This window comes from Saccoglossus kowalevskii, unplaced genomic scaffold (assembly GCF_978046115.1).
Source record: "Saccoglossus kowalevskii unplaced genomic scaffold, keSacKowa6.1 SCAFFOLD_24, whole genome shotgun sequence".
Classification (NCBI taxonomy): domain Eukaryota; kingdom Metazoa; phylum Hemichordata; class Enteropneusta; family Harrimaniidae; genus Saccoglossus; species Saccoglossus kowalevskii.
The window spans coordinates 5,404,030-5,423,923 of NW_028188618.1; the positions used below are offsets into that span (position 1 = coordinate 5,404,030).

General features: G+C 43.7%; 2 non-coding genes and 60 pseudogenes across 2 annotated transcripts; all 62 read right to left on the reverse strand.

Moving 5' to 3' along the window:
• Window positions 1–142: 142 nt before the first annotated feature.
• Window positions 143–262, reverse strand: LOC146727883 (5S ribosomal RNA; annotated as a pseudogene).
• Window positions 263–358: 96 nt separating this feature from the next.
• Window positions 359–478, reverse strand: LOC146727884 (5S ribosomal RNA; annotated as a pseudogene).
• Window positions 479–692: 214 nt separating this feature from the next.
• On the reverse strand, window positions 693–812 carry LOC146727885 (5S ribosomal RNA; annotated as a pseudogene).
• Window positions 813–908: 96 nt separating this feature from the next.
• On the reverse strand, window positions 909–1,028 carry LOC146727886 (5S ribosomal RNA; annotated as a pseudogene).
• Window positions 1,029–1,124: 96 nt separating this feature from the next.
• LOC146727887 (5S ribosomal RNA) lies at window positions 1,125–1,244 on the reverse strand (annotated as a pseudogene).
• A 310-nt stretch (window positions 1,245–1,554) lies between these two features.
• LOC146727888 (5S ribosomal RNA) lies at window positions 1,555–1,674 on the reverse strand (annotated as a pseudogene).
• Window positions 1,675–1,770: 96 nt separating this feature from the next.
• LOC146727889 (5S ribosomal RNA) lies at window positions 1,771–1,890 on the reverse strand (annotated as a pseudogene).
• Window positions 1,891–1,986: 96 nt separating this feature from the next.
• LOC146727890 (5S ribosomal RNA) lies at window positions 1,987–2,106 on the reverse strand (annotated as a pseudogene).
• A 94-nt stretch (window positions 2,107–2,200) lies between these two features.
• Window positions 2,201–2,320, reverse strand: LOC146727891 (5S ribosomal RNA; annotated as a pseudogene).
• A 95-nt stretch (window positions 2,321–2,415) lies between these two features.
• Window positions 2,416–2,535, reverse strand: LOC146727892 (5S ribosomal RNA; annotated as a pseudogene).
• A 311-nt stretch (window positions 2,536–2,846) lies between these two features.
• Window positions 2,847–2,966, reverse strand: LOC146727893 (5S ribosomal RNA; annotated as a pseudogene).
• A 96-nt stretch (window positions 2,967–3,062) lies between these two features.
• Window positions 3,063–3,182, reverse strand: LOC146727894 (5S ribosomal RNA; annotated as a pseudogene).
• Window positions 3,183–3,396: 214 nt separating this feature from the next.
• Window positions 3,397–3,516, reverse strand: LOC146727895 (5S ribosomal RNA; annotated as a pseudogene).
• Window positions 3,517–3,612: 96 nt separating this feature from the next.
• On the reverse strand, window positions 3,613–3,732 carry LOC146727896 (5S ribosomal RNA; annotated as a pseudogene).
• Window positions 3,733–4,260: 528 nt separating this feature from the next.
• Window positions 4,261–4,380, reverse strand: LOC146727897 (5S ribosomal RNA; annotated as a pseudogene).
• Window positions 4,381–4,476: 96 nt separating this feature from the next.
• Window positions 4,477–4,596, reverse strand: LOC146727898 (5S ribosomal RNA; annotated as a pseudogene).
• Window positions 4,597–4,810: 214 nt separating this feature from the next.
• LOC146727899 (5S ribosomal RNA) lies at window positions 4,811–4,930 on the reverse strand (annotated as a pseudogene).
• Window positions 4,931–5,026: 96 nt separating this feature from the next.
• LOC146727900 (5S ribosomal RNA) lies at window positions 5,027–5,146 on the reverse strand (annotated as a pseudogene).
• A 95-nt stretch (window positions 5,147–5,241) lies between these two features.
• LOC146727901 (5S ribosomal RNA) lies at window positions 5,242–5,361 on the reverse strand (annotated as a pseudogene).
• A 310-nt stretch (window positions 5,362–5,671) lies between these two features.
• On the reverse strand, window positions 5,672–5,791 carry LOC146727902 (5S ribosomal RNA; annotated as a pseudogene).
• A 96-nt stretch (window positions 5,792–5,887) lies between these two features.
• Window positions 5,888–6,007, reverse strand: LOC146727903 (5S ribosomal RNA; annotated as a pseudogene).
• Window positions 6,008–6,103: 96 nt separating this feature from the next.
• On the reverse strand, window positions 6,104–6,223 carry LOC146727904 (5S ribosomal RNA; annotated as a pseudogene).
• Window positions 6,224–6,317: 94 nt separating this feature from the next.
• On the reverse strand, window positions 6,318–6,437 carry LOC146727905 (5S ribosomal RNA; annotated as a pseudogene).
• Window positions 6,438–6,532: 95 nt separating this feature from the next.
• Window positions 6,533–6,652, reverse strand: LOC146727906 (5S ribosomal RNA; annotated as a pseudogene).
• Window positions 6,653–6,865: 213 nt separating this feature from the next.
• LOC146727907 (5S ribosomal RNA) lies at window positions 6,866–6,984 on the reverse strand (annotated as a pseudogene).
• A 96-nt stretch (window positions 6,985–7,080) lies between these two features.
• On the reverse strand, window positions 7,081–7,200 carry LOC146727908 (5S ribosomal RNA; annotated as a pseudogene).
• Window positions 7,201–7,414: 214 nt separating this feature from the next.
• Window positions 7,415–7,534, reverse strand: LOC146727909 (5S ribosomal RNA; annotated as a pseudogene).
• Window positions 7,535–7,630: 96 nt separating this feature from the next.
• Window positions 7,631–7,750, reverse strand: LOC146727910 (5S ribosomal RNA; annotated as a pseudogene).
• Window positions 7,751–8,275: 525 nt separating this feature from the next.
• LOC146727911 (5S ribosomal RNA) lies at window positions 8,276–8,395 on the reverse strand (annotated as a pseudogene).
• Window positions 8,396–8,704: 309 nt separating this feature from the next.
• Window positions 8,705–8,824, reverse strand: LOC146727912 (5S ribosomal RNA; annotated as a pseudogene).
• A 96-nt stretch (window positions 8,825–8,920) lies between these two features.
• Window positions 8,921–9,040, reverse strand: LOC146727913 (5S ribosomal RNA; annotated as a pseudogene).
• A 214-nt stretch (window positions 9,041–9,254) lies between these two features.
• On the reverse strand, window positions 9,255–9,374 carry LOC146727914 (5S ribosomal RNA; annotated as a pseudogene).
• Window positions 9,375–9,470: 96 nt separating this feature from the next.
• LOC146727915 (5S ribosomal RNA) lies at window positions 9,471–9,590 on the reverse strand (annotated as a pseudogene).
• Window positions 9,591–9,686: 96 nt separating this feature from the next.
• LOC146727916 (5S ribosomal RNA) lies at window positions 9,687–9,806 on the reverse strand (annotated as a pseudogene).
• A 214-nt stretch (window positions 9,807–10,020) lies between these two features.
• LOC146727917 (5S ribosomal RNA) lies at window positions 10,021–10,140 on the reverse strand (annotated as a pseudogene).
• A 308-nt stretch (window positions 10,141–10,448) lies between these two features.
• Window positions 10,449–10,568, reverse strand: LOC146727918 (5S ribosomal RNA; annotated as a pseudogene).
• Window positions 10,569–10,782: 214 nt separating this feature from the next.
• On the reverse strand, window positions 10,783–10,902 carry LOC146727919 (5S ribosomal RNA; annotated as a pseudogene).
• A 96-nt stretch (window positions 10,903–10,998) lies between these two features.
• On the reverse strand, window positions 10,999–11,118 carry LOC146727920 (5S ribosomal RNA; annotated as a pseudogene).
• Window positions 11,119–11,213: 95 nt separating this feature from the next.
• Window positions 11,214–11,333, reverse strand: LOC146727921 (5S ribosomal RNA; annotated as a pseudogene).
• Window positions 11,334–11,429: 96 nt separating this feature from the next.
• Window positions 11,430–11,549, reverse strand: LOC146727922 (5S ribosomal RNA; annotated as a pseudogene).
• Window positions 11,550–11,645: 96 nt separating this feature from the next.
• Window positions 11,646–11,765, reverse strand: LOC146727923 (5S ribosomal RNA; annotated as a pseudogene).
• A 300-nt stretch (window positions 11,766–12,065) lies between these two features.
• LOC146727924 (5S ribosomal RNA) lies at window positions 12,066–12,185 on the reverse strand (annotated as a pseudogene).
• A 96-nt stretch (window positions 12,186–12,281) lies between these two features.
• Window positions 12,282–12,401, reverse strand: LOC146727925 (5S ribosomal RNA; annotated as a pseudogene).
• Window positions 12,402–12,713: 312 nt separating this feature from the next.
• On the reverse strand, window positions 12,714–12,833 carry LOC146727926 (5S ribosomal RNA; annotated as a pseudogene).
• Window positions 12,834–13,037: 204 nt separating this feature from the next.
• LOC146727927 (5S ribosomal RNA) lies at window positions 13,038–13,157 on the reverse strand (annotated as a pseudogene).
• Window positions 13,158–13,253: 96 nt separating this feature from the next.
• Window positions 13,254–13,373, reverse strand: LOC146727928 (5S ribosomal RNA; annotated as a pseudogene).
• A 96-nt stretch (window positions 13,374–13,469) lies between these two features.
• On the reverse strand, window positions 13,470–13,589 carry LOC146727929 (5S ribosomal RNA; annotated as a pseudogene).
• A 312-nt stretch (window positions 13,590–13,901) lies between these two features.
• Window positions 13,902–14,021, reverse strand: LOC146727930 (5S ribosomal RNA; annotated as a pseudogene).
• Window positions 14,022–14,237: 216 nt separating this feature from the next.
• On the reverse strand, window positions 14,238–14,357 carry LOC146727931 (5S ribosomal RNA). Its single transcript, XR_014928639.1, has one exon. It is a non-coding gene; the product is annotated as a 5S ribosomal RNA (ribosomal RNA).
• Window positions 14,358–14,453: 96 nt separating this feature from the next.
• Window positions 14,454–14,573, reverse strand: LOC146727932 (5S ribosomal RNA; annotated as a pseudogene).
• A 215-nt stretch (window positions 14,574–14,788) lies between these two features.
• Window positions 14,789–14,907, reverse strand: LOC146727933 (5S ribosomal RNA; annotated as a pseudogene).
• Window positions 14,908–15,121: 214 nt separating this feature from the next.
• On the reverse strand, window positions 15,122–15,241 carry LOC146727934 (5S ribosomal RNA; annotated as a pseudogene).
• A 96-nt stretch (window positions 15,242–15,337) lies between these two features.
• Window positions 15,338–15,457, reverse strand: LOC146727935 (5S ribosomal RNA; annotated as a pseudogene).
• Window positions 15,458–15,671: 214 nt separating this feature from the next.
• Window positions 15,672–15,791, reverse strand: LOC146727936 (5S ribosomal RNA; annotated as a pseudogene).
• Window positions 15,792–16,224: 433 nt separating this feature from the next.
• Window positions 16,225–16,344, reverse strand: LOC146727937 (5S ribosomal RNA; annotated as a pseudogene).
• A 96-nt stretch (window positions 16,345–16,440) lies between these two features.
• LOC146727938 (5S ribosomal RNA) lies at window positions 16,441–16,560 on the reverse strand (annotated as a pseudogene).
• Window positions 16,561–16,656: 96 nt separating this feature from the next.
• On the reverse strand, window positions 16,657–16,776 carry LOC146727939 (5S ribosomal RNA; annotated as a pseudogene).
• A 312-nt stretch (window positions 16,777–17,088) lies between these two features.
• On the reverse strand, window positions 17,089–17,208 carry LOC146727940 (5S ribosomal RNA; annotated as a pseudogene).
• Window positions 17,209–17,424: 216 nt separating this feature from the next.
• On the reverse strand, window positions 17,425–17,544 carry LOC146727941 (5S ribosomal RNA). Its single transcript, XR_014928641.1, has one exon. It is a non-coding gene; the product is annotated as a 5S ribosomal RNA (ribosomal RNA).
• A 96-nt stretch (window positions 17,545–17,640) lies between these two features.
• On the reverse strand, window positions 17,641–17,760 carry LOC146727942 (5S ribosomal RNA; annotated as a pseudogene).
• A 215-nt stretch (window positions 17,761–17,975) lies between these two features.
• On the reverse strand, window positions 17,976–18,095 carry LOC146727943 (5S ribosomal RNA; annotated as a pseudogene).
• A 433-nt stretch (window positions 18,096–18,528) lies between these two features.
• LOC146727944 (5S ribosomal RNA) lies at window positions 18,529–18,648 on the reverse strand (annotated as a pseudogene).
• Between the last annotated feature and the right edge of the window lie 1,246 nt (window positions 18,649–19,894).

Genomic DNA, 19,894 nt, shown 5'->3' on the forward strand with positions numbered 1-19,894 from the left:
AGAACCGACGAGAACTGGTGTATTCTGCAAAGGTTTTCAGTAGGCTGAATATTCGTCGGAATTGGATGTCATTTAATGCTACGGCTAGGCAAAAAAATCATGGGTAAATGTTAGTATGTAATGTGGAATAAAAATGTTGATGAGCCTACTGCACGTGGCATTCCCAGCCGGTCTCCCATGCAAGTACTAACCACGCCCGATGCAGCTTAACGTAAGTGATCGGAGAAGAACTGGTGTGTTCTGCAATGGTTTGGCAGTAGGATGAATATTCGTCAGAATTGCATGTCGTTTAACGCTTCGGTAAGGCAAAAAATCCCGGGAAAAATTTGGTATGTACGGTGGAATAAAAATGTTGATAAGCCTACTGCACATTGTATTCCCAGCCGGTCTCCCATACAAGTACTAACCACGCCCGATGCAGCTTGACTTCAGTGATCGGATGAAAACTGGTGTATTCTGCAATGGTTTGGCAGTAGGCTGGATATTCGTCGGAATTGGATGTAATTTAATACTTCGGCTAGGCAAAAAATCCCGGGAACAAGTTAGTATGTACGATGGAATAAAAATGTTGATGAGCCTAATGCACATGGTATTCCCAGCCGGTCTTCCATGCAAGTACTAACCACGCCCGATGCAGCTTAACTTCAGTGATCGGACGAGAACTGGTGTATTCTGCAATAAAAATGTTCATCAGCCTACTGCACGTGGTATTCCCAGCCGGACTCCCATGCAAGTACTAACCACGCCCGATGCAGCTTAACTTCAGTGATCGGACTAGAACTGGTGTATTCTGCATTGGTTTGGCAGTAGGCTGAATATTCGTCGGAATTGGATGTCATTTAATGCCACGGCTAGGCAAAAAATCATAGGAAAAAGTTAGTATGTAATGTGGAATTAAAATGTTGATGAGCCTACTGCACGTGGCATTCCCAGCCGGTCTCCCATTCAAGTACTTACCACGTCCAATGCAGCTTAACTTCAGTGATCGGACGAGAACTGTTGTGTTCTGCAATGGTTTGGCAGTAGGCTGAATATTCGTCAGACTTGCAGGTCGTTTAACGCTTCGGCTAGGCAAAAAATCCCGTTAAAATTTTGGTATGTACGGTGGAATAAAAATGTTGATAAGCCTACTGCAAATGGTATTCCCAACCGGTCTCCCATGCAAGTACTAACCACGCCCGATGCAGCTTAACTTCAGTGATCGGACGAGAACTGGTGAATTCTGAAACGGGTTGGCAGCAGGCTGAATATTTGTGGGAATTGGATGTCGTTTATGCTTCGGCTATGCAAAAAATCCCGCGAAAAAGTTAGTATGTACGGTGGAATAAAAATGTTGATGATCCTACAGCATGTGGAATTCTCAGCCAGTCTCCCATGCAAGTACTAACCATGTCCAGTGGGCTTAACTTCAGTGATCGGAGGAGAACTGGAGTATTCTGCAATGGTTTGGCAGTAGGCTGAATAATCGTCGGAATTGGATGTCATTTAATGCTACGGCTAGGCAAAAAATCATAGGAAAAAGTTAGTATGTAATGTGGAATAAAAATGCTGATGAGCCTACTGCACGTGGCATTCCCAGCTGGTCTCCCATTCAAGTACTTACCACGTCCAATGCAGCTTAACTTCAGTGATCGGACGAGAACTGGTGTGTTCTGCAATGGTTTGGCAGTAGGCTGAATATTCGTCAGAATTGCATGTCGTTTAACGCTTCGGCTAGGCAAAAAATCCCGTGAAAATTGTGGTATGTACGGTGGAATAAAAATGTTGATAAGCCTACTGCACATGGTATTCCCAACCGGTCTCTCATGCAAGTACTAACCACGCCAGATGCAGCTTAACTTCAGTGATCGGACGAAAACTGGTGTATTCTGCAATGGTTTGGCAGAAGGCTGAATATTCATCCGAATTGTATGTCATTTAATGCTTCGTCTAGGCAAAAAATCATGGGAAAAAGGTAGTATGTAATGTGGAATAAAAATGTTGATGAGCCTACTGCACGTGGTATGCCCAGCCGGTCTCCCATGCAAGTACTAACCACGCCCGATGCAGCTAAACTTCAGTGATCGGACGAGAACTGATGAATTCTGCAATGGGTTGGCAGTAGGGTGAATATTCGTTGGAATTGGATGTCGTTTATGCTTCGGCTATGCAAAAAATCCCGGGAAAACGTTAGTATTACGGTGGAATAAAAATGTTGATAAGCCTACTGCACATGGTATTCCCAACCGGTCTCTCATGCAAGTACTAACCAAGCCAGATGCAGCTTAACTTCAGTGATCGGACGAAAACTGGTGTATTCTGCAATGGTTTGGCAGTAGGCTGAATATTCATCCGAATTGTATGTCATTTATGCTTCGTCTAGTCAAAAAATCATGGGAAAAAGGTAGTATGTAATGTGGAATAAAAATGTTGATGAGCCTACTGCACGTGGTATTCCCAGCCGGTCTCCCATGCAAGTACTAACCACGCCCGATGCAGCTAAACTTCAGTGATCAGACGAGAACTGATGAATTCTGCAATGGGTTGGCAGTAGGCTGAATATTCGTCGGAATTGGATGTCGTTTATGCTTCGGCTATGCAAAAAATCCCGCGAAAAGGCTAGTATGTATGGTGGAATAAAAATGTTGATGATCCTACAGCATGTGGTATTCTCTGCCGGTCTCCCATGCAAGTACTAACCACGTCCAGTGGGCTTAACTTCAGTGATCGGAGGAGAACTGATGTGTTCTGCAATGGTTTGACAGTAGGCCGAATATTCGTCAGAATTGCATGTCGTTTAACGCATCGGTAAGGCAAAAAAGTCCCGGGAAAAAGTTGGTATGTACGGTGAAATAAAAATGTTGATAAGCCTACTGCACATTGTATTCCCAGCCGGTCTCCCATACAAGTACTAACCACGCCCGATGCAGCTTAACTTCACTGATCGAACGAGAACTGGTGTATTCTGCAATGGTTTGGCAGTAGGCTGGATATTCGTCGGAATTGGATGTAATTTAATACTTCGGATAGGCAAAAAATCCCGGGAAAAAGTTAGTATGTACGGTGGAATAAAAATGTTGATGAGCCTAATGCACGTGGTATTCCCAGCCGGTCTTCCATGCAAGTACTAACCACGCCCGATGCAGCTTAACTTCACTGATCGAACGAGAACTGGTGTATTCTGCAATGGTTTGGCAGTAGGCTGGATATTCGTCGGAATTGGATGTAATTTAATACTTCGGCTAGGCAAAAAATCCCGGGAAAAAGTTAGTATGTACGGTGGAATAAAAATGTTGATGAGCCTAATGCACGTGGTATTCCCAGCCGGTCTTCCATGCAAGTACTAACCACGCCCGATGCAGCTTAACTTCAGTGATCGGACGAGGACTGGTGTATTCTGCAATAAAAATGTTGATCAGCCTACTGCACGTGGTATTTCCAGCCGGTCTCCCACACAAGTACTAACCACGCCCAATGCAGCTTAATTTCAGTGATCGGACGAGAACTGGTGTATTCTGCATTGGTTTGGCAGTAGGCTGAATATTCGTCGGAATTGGATGTCATTTAATGCTACGGCAAGGCAAACAATCATAGGAAAAAGTTAGTATGTAATGTGGAATAAAAATGTTGATGAGCCTACTGCACGTGGTATTCCCAGCCGGTCTCCCATGCAAGTACTAACCACGCCCGATGCAGCTTAACGTCAGTGATCCAACGAGAACTGGTGTATTCTGCAATGGTTTTGCAGTAGGCTGAATATTCGTCGGAATTGGATGTCATTTAATACTACGGCTAGGCAAAAAATCAAAGGAAAAAGTTAGTATGTAATGTGGAATAAAAATGTTGATGAGCCTACTGCACGTGGTATTCCAAGCCGGTCTCCCATGCAACAACTAACCATGCCCAATGCAGCTTAACGTCAGTGATCGGAGAAGAACTGGTGTGTTCTGCAATGGTTTGACAGTAGGATGAATATTCGTCAGAATTGCATGTCGTTTAACGCTTCGGTAAGGCAAAAAATCCCGGGAAAAAGTTGGTATGTGCGGTGGAATAAAAATGTTGATAAGCCTACTGCACATTGTATTCCCAGCCGGTCTCCCATGCAAGTACGAACCATGCCCGATGCAGCTTAACTTCAGAGAACCGACGAGAACTGGTGTATTCTGCAAAGGTTTTCAGTAGGCTGAATATTCGTCGGAATTGGATGTCATTTAATGCTACGGCTAGGCAAAAAAATCATGGGTAAAAGTTAGTATGTAATGTGGAATAAAAATGTTGATGAGCCTACTGCACGTGGCATTCCCAGCCGGTCTCCCATGCAAGTACTAACCACGCCCGATGCAGCTTAACGTAAGTGATCGGAGAAGAACTGGTGTATTCTGCAATGGTTTGGCAGTAGGATGAATATTCGTCAGAATTGCATGTCGTTTAACGCTTCGGTAAGGCAAAAAATCCCGGGAAAAATTTGGTATGTAAGGTGGAATAAAAATGTTGATAAGCCTACTGCACATTGTATTCCCAGCCGGTCTCCCATACAAGTACTAACCACGCCCGATGCAGCTTGACTTCAGTGATCGGATGAGAACTGGTGTATTCTGCAATGGTTTGGCAGTAGGCTGGATATTCGTCGGAATTGGATGTAATTTAATACTTCGGCTAGGCAAAAAATCCCGGGAACAAGTTAGTACGTACGATGGAATAAAAATGTTGATGAGCCTAATGCACATGGTATTCCCAGCCGGTCTTCCATGCAAGTACTAACCACGCCCGATGCAGCTTAACTTCAGTGATCGGACGAGAACTGGTGTATTCTGCAATAAAAATTTTCATCAGCCTACTGCACGTGGTATTCACAGCCGGACTCCCATGCAAGTACTAACCACGCCCGATGCAGCTTAACTTCAGTGATCGGACTAGAACTGGTGTATTCTGCATTGGTTTGGCAGTAGGCTGAATATTCGTCGGAATTGGATGTCATTTAATGCCACGGCTAGGCAAAAAATCATAGGAAAAAGTTAGTATGTAATGTGGAATTAAAATGTTGATGAGCCTACTGCACGTGGCATTCCCAGCCGGTCTCCCATTCAAGTACTTACCACGTCCAATGCAGCTTAACTTCAGTGATCGGACGAGAACTGGTGAATTCTGAAACGGGTTGGCAGCAGGCTGAATATTTGTCGGAATTGGATGTCGTTTATGCTTCGGCTATGCAAAAAATCCCGTTAAAATTTTGGTATGTACGGTGGAATAAAAATGTTGATAAGCCTACTGCAAATGGTATTCCCAACCGGTCTCCCATGCAAGTACTAACCACGCCCGATGCAGCTTAACTTCAGTGATCGGACGAGAACTGGTGAATTCTGAAACGGGTTGGCAGCAGGCTGAATATTTGTCGGAATTGGATGTCGTTTATGCTTCGGCTATGCAAAAAATCCCGCGAAAAAGTTAGTATGTACGGTGGAATAAAAATGTTGATGATCCTACAGCATGTGGAATTCTCAGCCAGTCTCCCATGCAAGTACTAACCATGTCCAGTGGGCTTAACTTCAGTGATCGGAGGAGAACTGGTGTATTCTGCAATGGTTTGGCAGTAGGCTGAATAATCGTCGGAATTGGATGTCATTTAATGCTACGGCTAGGCAAAAAATCATAGGAAAAAGTTAGTATGTAATGTGGAATAAAAATGCTGATGAGCCTACTGCACGTGGCATTCCCAGCTGGTCTCCCATTCAAGTACTTACCACGTCCAATGCAGCTTACCTTCAGTGATCGGACGAGAACTGGTGTGTTCTGCAATGGTTTGGCAGTAGGCTGAATATTCGTCAGAATTGCATGTCGTTTAACGCTTCGGCTAGGCAAAAAATCCCGTGAAAATTGTGGTATGTATGGTGGAATAAAAATGTTGATAAGCCTACTGCACATGGTATTCCCAACCGGTCTCTCATGCAAGTACTAACCACGCCAGATGCAGCTTAACTTCAGTGATCGGACGAAAACTGGTGTATTCTGCAATGGTTTGGCAGAAGGCTGAATATTCATCCGAATTGTATGTCATTTAATGCTTCGTCTAGGCAAAAAATCATGGGAAAAAGGTAGTATGTAATGTGGAATAAAAATGTTGATGAGCCTACTGCACGTGGTATGCCCAGCCGGTCTCCCATGCAAGTACTAACCACGCCCGATGCAGCTAAACTTCAGTGATCGGACGAGAACTGATGAATTCTGCAATGGGTTGGCAGTAGGGTGAATATTCGTTGGAATTGGATGTCGTTTATGCTTCGGCTATGCAAAAAATCCCGGGAAAAAGTTAGTATTACGGTGGAATAAAAATGTTGATAAGCCTACTGCACATGGTATTCCCAACCGGTCTCTCATGCAAGTACTAACCAAGCCAGATGCAGCTTAACTTCAGTGATCGGACGAAAACTGGTGTATTCTGCAATGGTTTGGCAGTAGGCTGAATATTCATCCGAATTGTATGTCATTTATGCTTCGTCTAGTCAAAAAATCATGGGAAAAAGGTAGTATGTAATGTGGAATAAAAATGTTGATGAGCCTACTGCACGTGGTATTCCCAGCCGGTCTCCCATGCAAGTACTAACCACGCCCGATGCAGCTAAACTTCAGTGATCAGACGAGAACTGATGAATTCTGCAATGGGTTGGCAGTAGGCTGAATATTCGTCGGAATTGGATGTCGTTTATGCTTCGGCTATGCAAAAAATCCCGCGAAAAAGCTAGTATGTATGGTGGAATAAAAATATTGATGAGCCTAATGCACGTGGTATTCCCAACCAGTCTCCCATGCAAGTACTAACCACGCCCGATGCAGCTTAACTTCAGTGATCGGACGAGAACTGGTGTATTCTGCAATAAATATGTTCATCAGCCTACTGCACGTGGTATTCTCTGCCGGTCTCCCATGCAAGTACTAACCACGTCCAGTGGGCTTAACTTCAGTGATCGGAGGAGAACTGGTGTATTCTGCATTGGTTTGGCAGTAGGCTGAATACTCGTCGGAATTAGATGTCATTTAATGCTACGGCTAGGCAAAAAATCATGGGTAAATGTTAGTATGTAATGTGGAATAAAAATGTTGATGAGCCTACTGCACGTGGTATTCCCAGCCGGTCTCCCATGCAAGTACTAACCACGCCCGATGCAGCTTAACTTCAGTGATCGGACAAGAACTGGTGTGTTCTGCTATGGTTTGACAGTAGGCTGGATATTCGTCGGAATTGGATGTAATTTAATACTTCGGCTAGGCAAAAAATCCAGGGAAAATGTTAGTATGTACGGTGGAATAAAAATGTTGATGAGCCTAATGCACGTGGTATTCCCAACCAGTCTCCCATGCAAGTACTAACCACGCCCGATGCAGCTTAACTTCAGTGATCGGACGAGAACTGGTGTATTCTGCAATAAATATGTTCATCAGCCTACTGCACGTGGTATTCCCAGCCGGTCTCCCATGCAAGTACTAACCACGCCCGATGCAGCTTAACTTCAGTGATCGGACGAGAACTGGTATATTCTGCATTGGTTTGGCTGTAGGCTGAATATTCGTTGGAATTGGATATCATTTAATGCTACGGCTAGGCAAAAAATCATAGGAAAAAGTTAGTATGTAATGTGGAATAAAAATGTTGATGAGCCTACTGCACGTGGTATTCCCAGCCGGTCTCCCATGCATGTACTAACCACGCCCGATGCAGCTTAACTTCAGTGATCGGACGAGAACTGGTTAATTCTGCAATGGGTTGGCAGTAGGCTGAATATTCGTCGGAATTGGATGTCGTTTATGCTTCGGCTATGCAAAAAATCCAGCGAAAAAGCTAGTAAGTACGGTGGAATAAAAATGTTGAAGATCCTACAGCATGTGGTATTCTCAGCCGGTCTCCCATGCAAGTACTAACCACGTCCAGTGGGCTTAACTTCAGTGATCGGAGGAGAACTGGTGTATTCTGCAATGGGTTGGCAGTAGGCTGAATATTCGTTGGAATTGGATGTAATTTAATACTTCGGCAAGGCAGCAAATCCCGGGAAAAAGTTAGTATTACGGTGGAATAAAAATGTTGATAAGCCTACTGCAGGTGGTATTCCCAGCCGGTCTCACATGCAATTACAAATCATGGCCGATGCAGATTATCTTCAGTGATCGGAGGAGAACTGGTGTATTCTGCATTGGTTTGGCAGTAGGCTGAATATTCGTCGGAATTAGATGTCATTTAATGCTACGGCTAGGCAAAAAATCATGGGTAAATGTTAGTATGTAATGTGGAATAAAAATGTTGATGAGCCTACTGCACGTGGTATTCCCAGCCGGTCTCCCATACAAGTACTAACCATGCCCGATGCAGCTTAACTTCAGTGATCGGACAAGAACTGGTGTGTTCTGCAATGGTTTGACAGTAGGCAGGATATTCGCCGGAATTGGATGTCGTTTATGCTTCGGCTATGCAAAAAATCCAGCGAAAAAGCTAGTATGTATGGTGGAATAAAAATGTTGATGATCCTACAGCATGTGGTATTCTCAGCCGGTCTCCCATGCAAGTACTAACCACGTCCAGTGGGCTTAACTTCAGTGATCGGAGGAGAACTGGTGTGTTCTGCAATGGGTTGGCAGTAGGCTGAATATTCGTCGGAATTGGATGTAATTTAATACTTCGGCAAGGCAGCAAATCTCGGGAAAAAGTTAGTATTACGGTGGAATAAAAATGTTGATAAGCCTACTGCACATGGTATTCCCAACCGGTCTCTCATGCAAGTACTAACCACGCCAGATGCAGCTTAACTTCAGTGATCGGACGAAAAATGGTGTATTCTGCAATGGTTTGGCAGTAGGCTGAATATTCATCCGAATTGTATGTCATTTAATGCTTCGTCTAGGCAAAAAATCATGGGAAAAAGGTAGTTTGTAATGTGGAATAAAAATGTTGATGAGCCTACTGCACGTGGTATTCCCAGCCGGTCTCCCATGCAAGTACTAACCACGCCCGATGCAGCTTAACTTCAGTGATCGGACAAGAACTGGTGTGATCTGCAATGGTTTGACAGTAGGCTGGATATTCGTCGGAATTGGATGTAATTTAATACTTCGGCTAGGCAAAAAATCCCGGGAAAAAGTTAGTATGTACGGTGGAATAAAAATGTTGATGAGCCTAATGCACGTGGTATTCCCAACCAGTCTCCCATGCAAGTACTAACCACGCCCGTTGCAGCTTAACTTCAGTGATCGGACGAGAACTGGTGTATTCTGCAATAAAAATGTTCATCAGCCTACTGCACGTGGTATTCCCAGCCGGTCTCCCATGCAAGTACTAACCACGCCCGATGCAGCTTAACTTCAGTGATCGGACGAGAACTGGTATATTCTGCATTGGTTTGGCAGTAGGCTGAATATTCGTTGGAATTGGATGTCATTTAATGCTACGGCTAGGCAAAAAATCATAGGAAAAAGTTAGTATGTAATGTGGAATAAAAATGTTGATGAGCCTACTGCACGTGGTATTCCCAGCCGGTCTTCCATGCAAGTACTAACCACGCCCGATGCAGCTTAACTTCAGTGATCGGAGGAGAACTGGTGTATTCTGCAATGGGTTGGCAGTAGGCTGAATATTCGTCGGAATTAGATGTCATTTAATGCTACGGCTAGGCAAAAAATCATGGGTAAATGTTAGTATGTAATGTGGAATTAAAATGTTGATGAGCCTACTGCACGTGGTATTCCCAGCCGGTCTCCCATACAAGTACTAACCACGACCGATGCAGCTTAACTGCAGTGATCGGACAAGAACTGGTGTGTTCTGCAATGGTTTGATAGTAGGCTGGATATTCGCCGGAATTGGATGTAATTTAATACTTCGGCTAGGCAAAAAATCCCGGGAAAAAGTTAGTATGTACGGTGGAATAAAAATGTTGATGAGCCTAATGCACGTGGTATTTCCAACCAGTCTCCCATGCAAGTACTAACTACGCCCGATGCAGCTTAACTTCAGTGATCGGACGAGAACTGGCGTATTCTGCAATAAAAATGTTCATCAGCCTACTGCACATGGTATTCCCAGCCGGTCTCCCATGCAAGTACTAACCACGCCCGATGCAGCTTAACTTCAGTGATCGAACGAGAACTGGTGAATTCTGCAATGGGTTGGCAGTAGGCTGAATATTCGTCGGAATTGGATGTCGTTTATGCTTCGGCTATGCAAAAAATCCAGCGAAAAAGCTAGTACGTATGGTGGAATAAAAATGTTGTTGATCCTACAGCATGTGGTATTCCCAGCCGGTCTCCCATGCAAGTACTAACCACGTCCAGTGGGCTTAACTTCAGTGATCGGAGGAGAACGGTGTATTCTGCAATGGGTTGGCAGTAGGCTGAATATTCGTCGGAATTGGATGTAATTTAATACTTCGGCAAGGCAGCAAATCCCGGGAAAAAGTTAGTATTACGGTGGAATATAAATGTTGATAAGCCTACAGCAGGTGGTATTCCCAGCCGGTCTCCCATGCAAGTACTAACCACGCCCGATTCAGCTTAAATTCAATGATCGGACAAGAACTGGTGTGTTCTGCAATGGTTTGACAGTAGGCTGGATATTCGTCGGAATTGGATGTAATTTAATACTTCGGCAAGGTAACAAATCCCGGGAAAAACTTAGTATGTACGGTGGAATAAAAATGTTGATGAGCCTAATGCACGTGGTATTCTCAACCAGTCTCCCATGCAAGTACTAACCACGCCCGATGCAGCTTAACTTCAGTGATCGGACGAGAACTGGTGTATTCTGCAATAAAAATGTTCATCAGCCTACTGCACGTGGTATTCCCAGCCGGTCTCACATGCAAGTACTAACCACGCCCGATGCGGCTTAACTTCAGTGATCGGACGAGAACTGGTATATTCTGCATTGGTTTGGCAGTAGGCTGAATATTCGTTGGAATTGGATGTCATTTAATGCTACGACTAGACAAAAAATCACAGGAAAAAGTTAGTATGTAATGTGGAATAAAAATGTTGATGAGCCTACTGCACGTGGTATTCCCAGCCGGTCTCCCATGCAAGTACTAACCACGCTCGATGCAGCTTAACTTCAGTGATCGAACGAGAACTGGTGAATTCTGCAATGGGTTGGCAGTAGGCTGAATATTCGTCGGAATTGGATGTCGTTTATGCTTCGGCTATGCAAAAAATCCAGCGAAAAAGCTAGTACGTATGGTGGAATAAAAATGTTGATGATCCTACAGCATGTGGTATTCTCAGCCGGTCTCCCATGCAAGTACTAACCACGCCCGATGCAGATTAACTTCAGTGATCGGACGAGAACTGGTGTATTCTGCATTGGTTTGGCAGTAAGCTGAATATTCGTCGGAATTGGATGTAATTTAATGCTACGGCTAGGCAAAAAATCATAGGAAAAAGTTAGTATGTAATGTGGAATAAAAAGGATGATGAGCCTACCGCACGTGGTATTCCCAGCCAGTCTCCCATGCGAGTAGTAACCACGCCCAATGCAGCTTAACTTCAGTGATCGGACGAGAACTGGTGTATTCTGTAATGGTTTGGCAGTAGGCTGGACATTCGTCGGAATTGGATGTAATTTAATACATCGGCTATGCAAAAAATCCCGCGTAAAAGTTAGTATGTACGGTGGAATAAAAATGTTGATGAGCCTAATGCACGTGGTATTCCCAGCCGGTCTCCCATGCAAGTACTAACCACGCCCGATGCAGCTTAACTTCAGTGATCCATCAAGAACTGGTGTATTCTGCAATGGTTTAGCAGTAGGCTGAATATTCGTCGGAATTGGATGTCATTTAATTTTACTGCTAGGCAAAAAATCTCGGGAAAAAGTTAGTATGTACGGTGGAATAAAATTGTTGATGAGCCTACTGCACGTGGTATTCCCATGCAAGTACTAACCACGCCCGATGCAGCTTAACTTCAGAGATCGGACGAGAACTGGTGTATTCTGCAATGGTTTGTCAGTAGTCTGAATATTCGTCGGAATTGGATGTAATTTAATACTTCGGCTAGGCAAAAAATCCCGGGGAAAAGTTGGTATGTACGGTGGAATAAAAATTTTGATGAGCTAACTGTACATGGTATTCCCAGCCGGTCTCCCATGCAAGTACTAACCACGCCCGATGTAGCTTAACTTCAGCGATCGGACGAGAACTGGTGTATTCTGCAATGGTTTGGCAGTAGGCTGGATATTCTTCGGAATTGGATGTAATTCACTACTTCGGCTAGGCAAAAAATCCCGGGAAAAAGTTAGTATGTACGGTGGAATAAAAATGTTGATGAACCTAATGCACATGGTATTCCCAGCCGGTCTCCCATGCAAGTACTAACCACGCCCGATGCAGCTTAACTTCAGTGATCGGAGGAGACCTGGTGTATTCTGCAATGGTTTGGCAGTAGGCTGAATATTCGTCGGAATTGGATTTAATTTAATACTTCGGCAAGGCAACAAATCCCGGGAAAAAGTTAGTATGTACGGTGGAATAAAAATGTTGATAAGCCTACTGCAGGTGGTATTCCCAGCCGGTCTCATATGCAATTACTAACCATGGGCGATGCAGATTAACTTCAGTGATCGGACGAGAACTGGTGTATTCTGCATTGGTTTGGCAGTAGGCTGAATATTCGTCGGAATTGGATGTCATTTAATGCTACGGCTAGGCAAAAAACCATAGGAAAAAGTTAGTATGTAATGTGGAATAAAAATGATGATGAGCCTACCGCACGTGGTATTCCCAGCCAGTCTCCCATGCAAGTAGTAACCACGCCCGATGCAGCTTAACTTCAGTGATCCGACGAGAACTGGTGTATTCTGCAATGGTTTGGCAGTAGGCTGAATATTCGTCGGAATTGGATGTCATTTAATGCTACGGCTAGGCAAAAAAAAATTTTGGTAAAAGTTAGTATGTAATGTGGAATAAAAATGTTGATGAGCCTACTGCACGTGGTATTCCCATGCAAGTACTAACCACGCCCGATGCAGCTTAACTTCAGTGATCGGACAAGAACTGGTGTGTTCTGCAATAAAAAAGTTCATCAGCCTACTGCACGTGGTATTCCCAGCCGGTCTCCCATGCAAGTACTAACCACGCCCGATGCAGCTTAAATTCAGTGATCGGACGAGAACTGGTGTATTCTGCAATGGCTTGGCAATAGGCTGAATATTCGTCGGAATTGGATGTAATTTAATACTTCGGCTAGGCAAAAAATCCCGGGGAAAAGTTGGTATGTACGGTGGAATAAAAATGTTGATGAGCTAACTGTACATGGTATTCCCAGCCGGTCTCCCATGCAAGTACTAACCACGCCCGATGTAGCTTAACTTCAGCGATCGGACGAGAACTGGTGTATTCTGCAATGGTTTGGCAGTAGGCTGGATATTCGTCGGAATTGGATGTAATTCACTACTTCGGCTAGGCAAAAAATCCCGGAAAAAAATTAGTATGTACGGTGGAATAAAAATGTTGATGAACCTAATGCACGTGGTATTCCCAGCCGGTCTCTCATGCAATTACTAACCACGCCCGATGCAGCTTAACTTCAGTGATCGGAGGAGACCTGGTGTATTCTGCAATGGTTTGGCAGTAGGCTGAATATTCGTCGGAATTGGATTTAATTTAATACATCGGCAAGGCAACAAATCCCGGGAAAAAGTTAGTATGTACGGTGGAATAAAAATGTTGATAAGCCTACTGCAGGTGGTATTCCCAGCCGGTCTCATATGCAATTACTAACCATGGTCGATGCAGATTAACTTCAGTGATCGGACGAGAAATGGTGTATTCTGCATTGGTTTGGCAGTAGGCTGAATATTCGTCGGAATTGGATGTCATTTAATGCTACGGCTAGGCAAATAACCATAGGAAAAAGTTAGTATGTAATGTGGAATAAAAATGATGATGAGCCTACCGCACGTGGTATTCCCAGCCAGTCTCCCATGCAAGTAGTAACCACGCCCGATGCAGCTTAACTTCAGTGATCCGACGAGAACTGGTGTATTCTGCAATGGTTTGGCAGTAGGCTGAATATTCGTCGGAATTGGATGTCATTTAATGCTACGGCTAGGCAAAAAAAAATTTGGGTAAAAGTTAGTATGTAATGTGGAATAAAAATGTTGATGAGCCTACTGCACGTGGTATTCCCAGCCGGTCTCCCATGCAAGTACTAACCACGCCCGATGCAGCTTAACTTCAGTGATCGGACAAGAACTGGTGTGTTCTGCAATAAAAAAGTTCATCAGCCTACTGCACGTGGTATTCCCAGCCGGTCTCCCATGCAAGTACTAACCACGCCCGATGCAGCTTAACTTCAGTGATCGGACGAGAACTGGTGTATTCTGCAATGGTTTGGCAGTAGGCTGGACATTCGTCCGAATTGGATGTAATTTAATACATCGGCTATGCAAAAAATCCCGGGTAAAACTTAGTATGTACGGTGGAATAAAAATGTTGATGAGCCTAATGCACGTGGTATTCCCAGCCGGTCTCCCATGCAAGTACTAACCACGCCCGATGCAGCTTAACTTCAGTGATCGGACGAGAACTGGTGTATTCTGCAATGGTTTGGCAGTAGGCTGAATATTCGTCCAAATTGTATGTCATTTAGTGCTTCGTCTAGGCAAAAAAATCATAGGAAAAAGTTAGTATGTAATGTGGAATAAAAATGTTGATGAGCCTACTGCACGTGGTATTCCCAGCCGGTCTCCCGTGCAAGAACTAACCACGCCCTATGCGGCTTAACTGCAGTGATCGGATGAGAACTGGTGTATTCTGCAATAAAAATGTTCATCAGCCTACTGCACGTGGTATTCCCAGCCGGTCTCCCATGCAAGTAGTAACCACGCCCGATGCAGCTTAACTTCACTGATCCGACGAGAACTGGTGTATTCTGAATGGTTTGGCAGTAGGCTGAATATTTGTCGGAAGTGGATGTCATTTAATGCTACGGCTAGGCAAAGAATAATAGGAAAAAGTTAGTATGTAATGTGGAATAAAAATGTTGATGAGCCTACTGCACGTGGCATTCCCAGTCGGTCTCCCATGCAAGTACTAACCACGCCTGATGCAGCTTAACTTCAGTGATCGGACAAGAACTGGTGTGTTCTGCAATAAAAAAGTTCTTCAGCCTACTGCACGTGGTATTCCCAGCCAGTCTCCCAGGCAAGTACTAACCACGCCCGATGCAGCTTAACTTCAGTGATCGGACGAGAACTGCTGTATTCTGCAATGGTTTGGCAGTAGGCTGGATATTCGTCCGAATTGGATGTAATTTAATACATCGGCTATGCAAAAAATCCCGGGTAAAACTTAGTATGTACGGTGGAATAAAAATGTTGATGAGCCTAATGCACGTGGTATTCCCAGCCGGTCTCCCATGCAAGTACTAACCACGCCCAATGCAGCTTAACTTCAGTGATCGGACGAGAACTGGTGTATTCTGCAATGGTTTGGCAGTAGGCTGAATATTCGTCCGAATTGTATGTCATTTAGTGCTTCGTCTAGGCAAAAAATCATAGGAAAAAGTTAGTATGTAATGTGGAATAAAAATGTTGATGAGCCTACTGCACGTGGTATTCCCAGCCGGTCTCCCATGCAAGAACTAACCACGCCCTATGCGGCTTAACTGCAGTGATCGGATGAGAACTGGTGTATTCTGCAATAAAAATGTTCATCAGCCTACTGCACGTGGTATTCCCAGCCGGTCTCCCATGCAAGTAGTAACCACGCCTGATGCAGCTTAACTTCAGCGATCGGACGAGAACTGGTGTATTCTGCATTGGTTTGGCAGTAGGCTGAATATTCGTCGCAATTGGATGTCATTTAATGCTACGGCTAGGCAAAAAATCCCGGGAAAACGTTAGTATGTAATGTGGAATAAAAATGTTGAAGAGCCGACTGAACGTGGTATTCCCAGCCGGTCTCCCGTTCAAGAACTAACCACGCCCGATGCGCCTTAACTTCAGTGATCGGACGAGAACTGGTGTATTCTGCAAAGGTTTGGCTGTATTCTGAATATTTGTCGGAATTGGATATCAATCAATGCTTCGGCTAGGCAAAAAATCACGGGGGAATAAAGATAGTATGTACGGTGGAATAAAAATGTTGATAAGCCTACTGCATGTGGTATTCCCAGCAGGTCTCCCATACAAGTACTAACCACGCCCGATGCAGCTTAACTTCAGTGATCGGACCAGAACTGGTGTGTTCTGCAATAAAAAAGTTCATCAGCCTACTGCACGTGGTATTCCCAGCCGGTCTCCCATGCAAGTACTAACCACGCCCGATGCAGCTTAAATTCAGTGATCGGACGAGAACTGGTGTATTCTGCAATGGCTTGGCAATAGGCTGAATATTCGTCGGAATTTGATGTAATTTAATACTTCGGCTAGGCAAAAAATCCCGGGGAAAAGTTGGTATGTACGGTGGAATAAAAATGTTGATGAGCTAACTGTACATGGTATTCCCAGCCGGTCTCCCATGCAAGTACTAACCACGCCCGATGTAGCTTAACTTCAGCGATCGGACGAGAACTGGTGTATTCTGCAATGGTTTGGCAGTAGGCTGGATATTCGTCGGAATTGGATGTAATTCACTACTTCGGCTAGGCAAAAAATCCCGGAAAAAAATTAGTATGTACGGTGGAATAAAAATGTTGATGAACCTAATGCACGTGGTATTCCCAGCCGGTCTCCCATGCAAGTACTAACCACGCCCGATGCAGCTTAACTTCAGTGATCGGAGGAGACCTGGTGTATTCTGCAATGGTTTGGCAGTAGGCTGAATATTCGTCGGAATTGGATTTAATTTAATACATCGGCAAGGCAACAAATCCCGGGAAAAAGTTAGTATGTACGGTGGAATAAAAATGTTGATAAGCCTACTGCAGGTGGTATTCCCAGCCGGTCTCATATGCAATTACTAACCATGGTCGATGCAGATTAACTTCAGTGATCGGACGAGAACTGGTGTATTCTGCATTGGTTTGGCAGTAGGCTGAATATTCGTCGGAATTGGATGTCATTTAATGCTACGGCTAGGCAAATAACCATAGGAAAAAGTTAGTATGTAATGTGGAATAAAAATGATGATGAGCCTACCGCACGTGGTATTCCCAGCCAGTCTCCCATGCAAGTAGTAACCACGCCCGATGCAGCTTAACTTCAGTGATCCGACGAGAACTGGTGTATTCTGCAATGGTTTGGCAGTAGGCTGAATATTCGTCGGAATTGGATGTCATTTAATGCTACGGCTAGGCAAAAAAAAAATTGGGTAAAAGTTAGTATGTAATGTGGAATAAAAATGTTGATGAGCCTACTGCACGTGGTATTCCCAGCCGGTCTCCCATGCAAGTACTAACCACGCCCGATGCAGCTTAACTTCAGTGATCGGACAAGAACTGGTGTGTTCTGCAATAAAAAAGTTCATCAGCCTACTGCACGTGGTATTCCCAGCCGGTCTCCCATGCAAGTACTAACCACGCCCGATGCAGCTTAACTTCAGTGATCGGACGAGAACTGGTGTATTCTGCAATGGTTTGGCAGTAGGCTGGACATTCGTCCGAATTGGATGTAATTTAATACATCGGCTATGCAAAAAATCCCGGGTAAAACTTAGTATGTACGGTGGAATAAAAATGTTGATGAGCATAATGCAAGTGGTATTCCCAGCCGGTCTCCCATGCAAGCACTAACCACGCCCGATGCAGCTTAACTTCAGTGATCGGACGAGAACTGGTGTATTCTGCAATGGTTTGGCAGTAGGCTGAATATTCGTCCGAATTGTATGTCATTTAGTGCTTCGTCTAGGCAAAAAAATCATTGGAAAAAGTTAGTATGTAATGTGGTATAAAAATGTTGATGAGCCTACTGCACGTGGTATTCCCAGCCGGTCTCCCGTGCAAGAACTAACCACGCCCTATGCGGCTTAACTGCAGTGATCGGATGAGAACTGGTGTATTCTGCAATAAAAATGTTCATCAGCCTACTGCACGTGGTATTCCCAGCCAGTCTCCCATGCAAGTAGTAACCACGCCTGATGCAGCTTAACTTCAGCGATCGGACGAGAACTGGTGTATTCTGCATTGGTTTGGCAGTAGGCTGAATATTCGTCGCAATTGGATGTCATTTAATGCTACGGCTAGGCAAAAAATCCCGGGAAAACGTTAGTATGTAATGTGGAATAAAAATGTTGAAGAGCCGACTGAACGTGGTATTCCCAGCCGGTCTCCCGTTCAAGAACTAACCACGCCCGATGCGCCTTAACTTCAGTGATCGGACGAGAACTGGTGTATTCTGCAAAGGTTTGGCAGTATTCTGAATATTTGTCGGAATTGGATATCAATCAATGCTTCGGCTAGGCAAAAAATCACGGGGGAATAAAGATAGTATGTACGGTGGAATAAAAATGTTGATAAGCCTACTGCATGTGGTAATCCCAGCAGGTCTCCCATACAAGTACTAACCACGCCCGATGCAGCTTAACTTCAGTGATCGGACCAGAACTGGTGTGTTCTGCAATAAAAAAGTTCATCAGCCTACTGCACGTGGTATTCCCAGCCGGTCTCCCATGCAAGTACTAACCACGCCCGATGCAGCTTAAATTCAGTGATCGGACGAGAACTGGTGTATTCTGCAATGGCTTGGCAATAGGCTGAATATTCGTCGGAATTGGATGTAATTTAATACTTCGGCTAGGCAAAAAATCCCGGGGAAAAGTTGGTATGTACGGTGGAATAAAAATGTTGATGAGCTAACTGTACATGGTATTCCCAGCCGGTCTCCCATGCAAGTACTAACCACGCCCGATGTAGCTTAACTTCAGCGATCGGACGAGAACTGTTTTTTTTTTTTTTCTCTTTTATTAAAGACAGACCCACTGGTCTGCCTTATTATAAAGAATTTACATGTCAAGGGATCATTTACATTACATAAATTGCATCAGATGCGTAAACACATAACATAAAAGACTTAATATTACGTTTCAAATTGCTCATCATTTACAAGTATCCGGTTAAAAAATTCTCCGGATTATAATGTATAAACGTTTCTAGAATCACAGTTAGGTACTGTGGTGCAATTTCTAATTACGATGGGAATATGGATACATAGTAGCATAATATAAGTCTTCAAGGAATAGTTAATCTATAATTTATCCCATTGACCATTGTAACTATGGAATTATTATAAGCATACAAACATTCAAAGTGGGCTAAGTCATCCCTTCGCAGGAAGCGATCATATTCAAATTGTATTTTGTTTTTTAATTGATATTTAAAATATTGTTTGAGGGGAATGTGATCTCCTTTGTTTATATAATATTTTCTTCGAATATATATACAATACTTTGTCAGCGATAAAAGCAAATTGATTGTATTCCAAAAATATTTATCATGTTTGTCTAAAAACCCAAAAATTATACTTTGTTGTTTGTCACCACTAAAAGATGGACACATTTTAAAAATTATTTCAAAAACGTATTTCCATAGTTGCTGTATTGTAGTACACTCTGTAAATAAATGAAGTGTATTTTCGTTTTCACATTTACAGAAATTACACAATGGAGAATCAATTTTCTCCATCTTATATAACGATACATTTGTAATAACAGCATTGTGAACAATCAGATAATCTAGATCCCTGAGGTATTTTTCTTTGGTATCCGTACGAATATTATTCCATATTTGTCTAAACTGTAAATTATTAAATTTGTTACACCAATATTCTGTACAGACAGGATTAAACTGTTGTGGGTGTATATCCACCTGGCATGAGTGAACCAATTGTGTTAATTCTTTTATCGAAAGTTTGCAGATATTCACGAGAGTGTCATCAATTTCGAACGCAACTACTGCGTTACACGTGGCAGAGTGGGTGTTTGATGCACAAAATTGAAGCCAT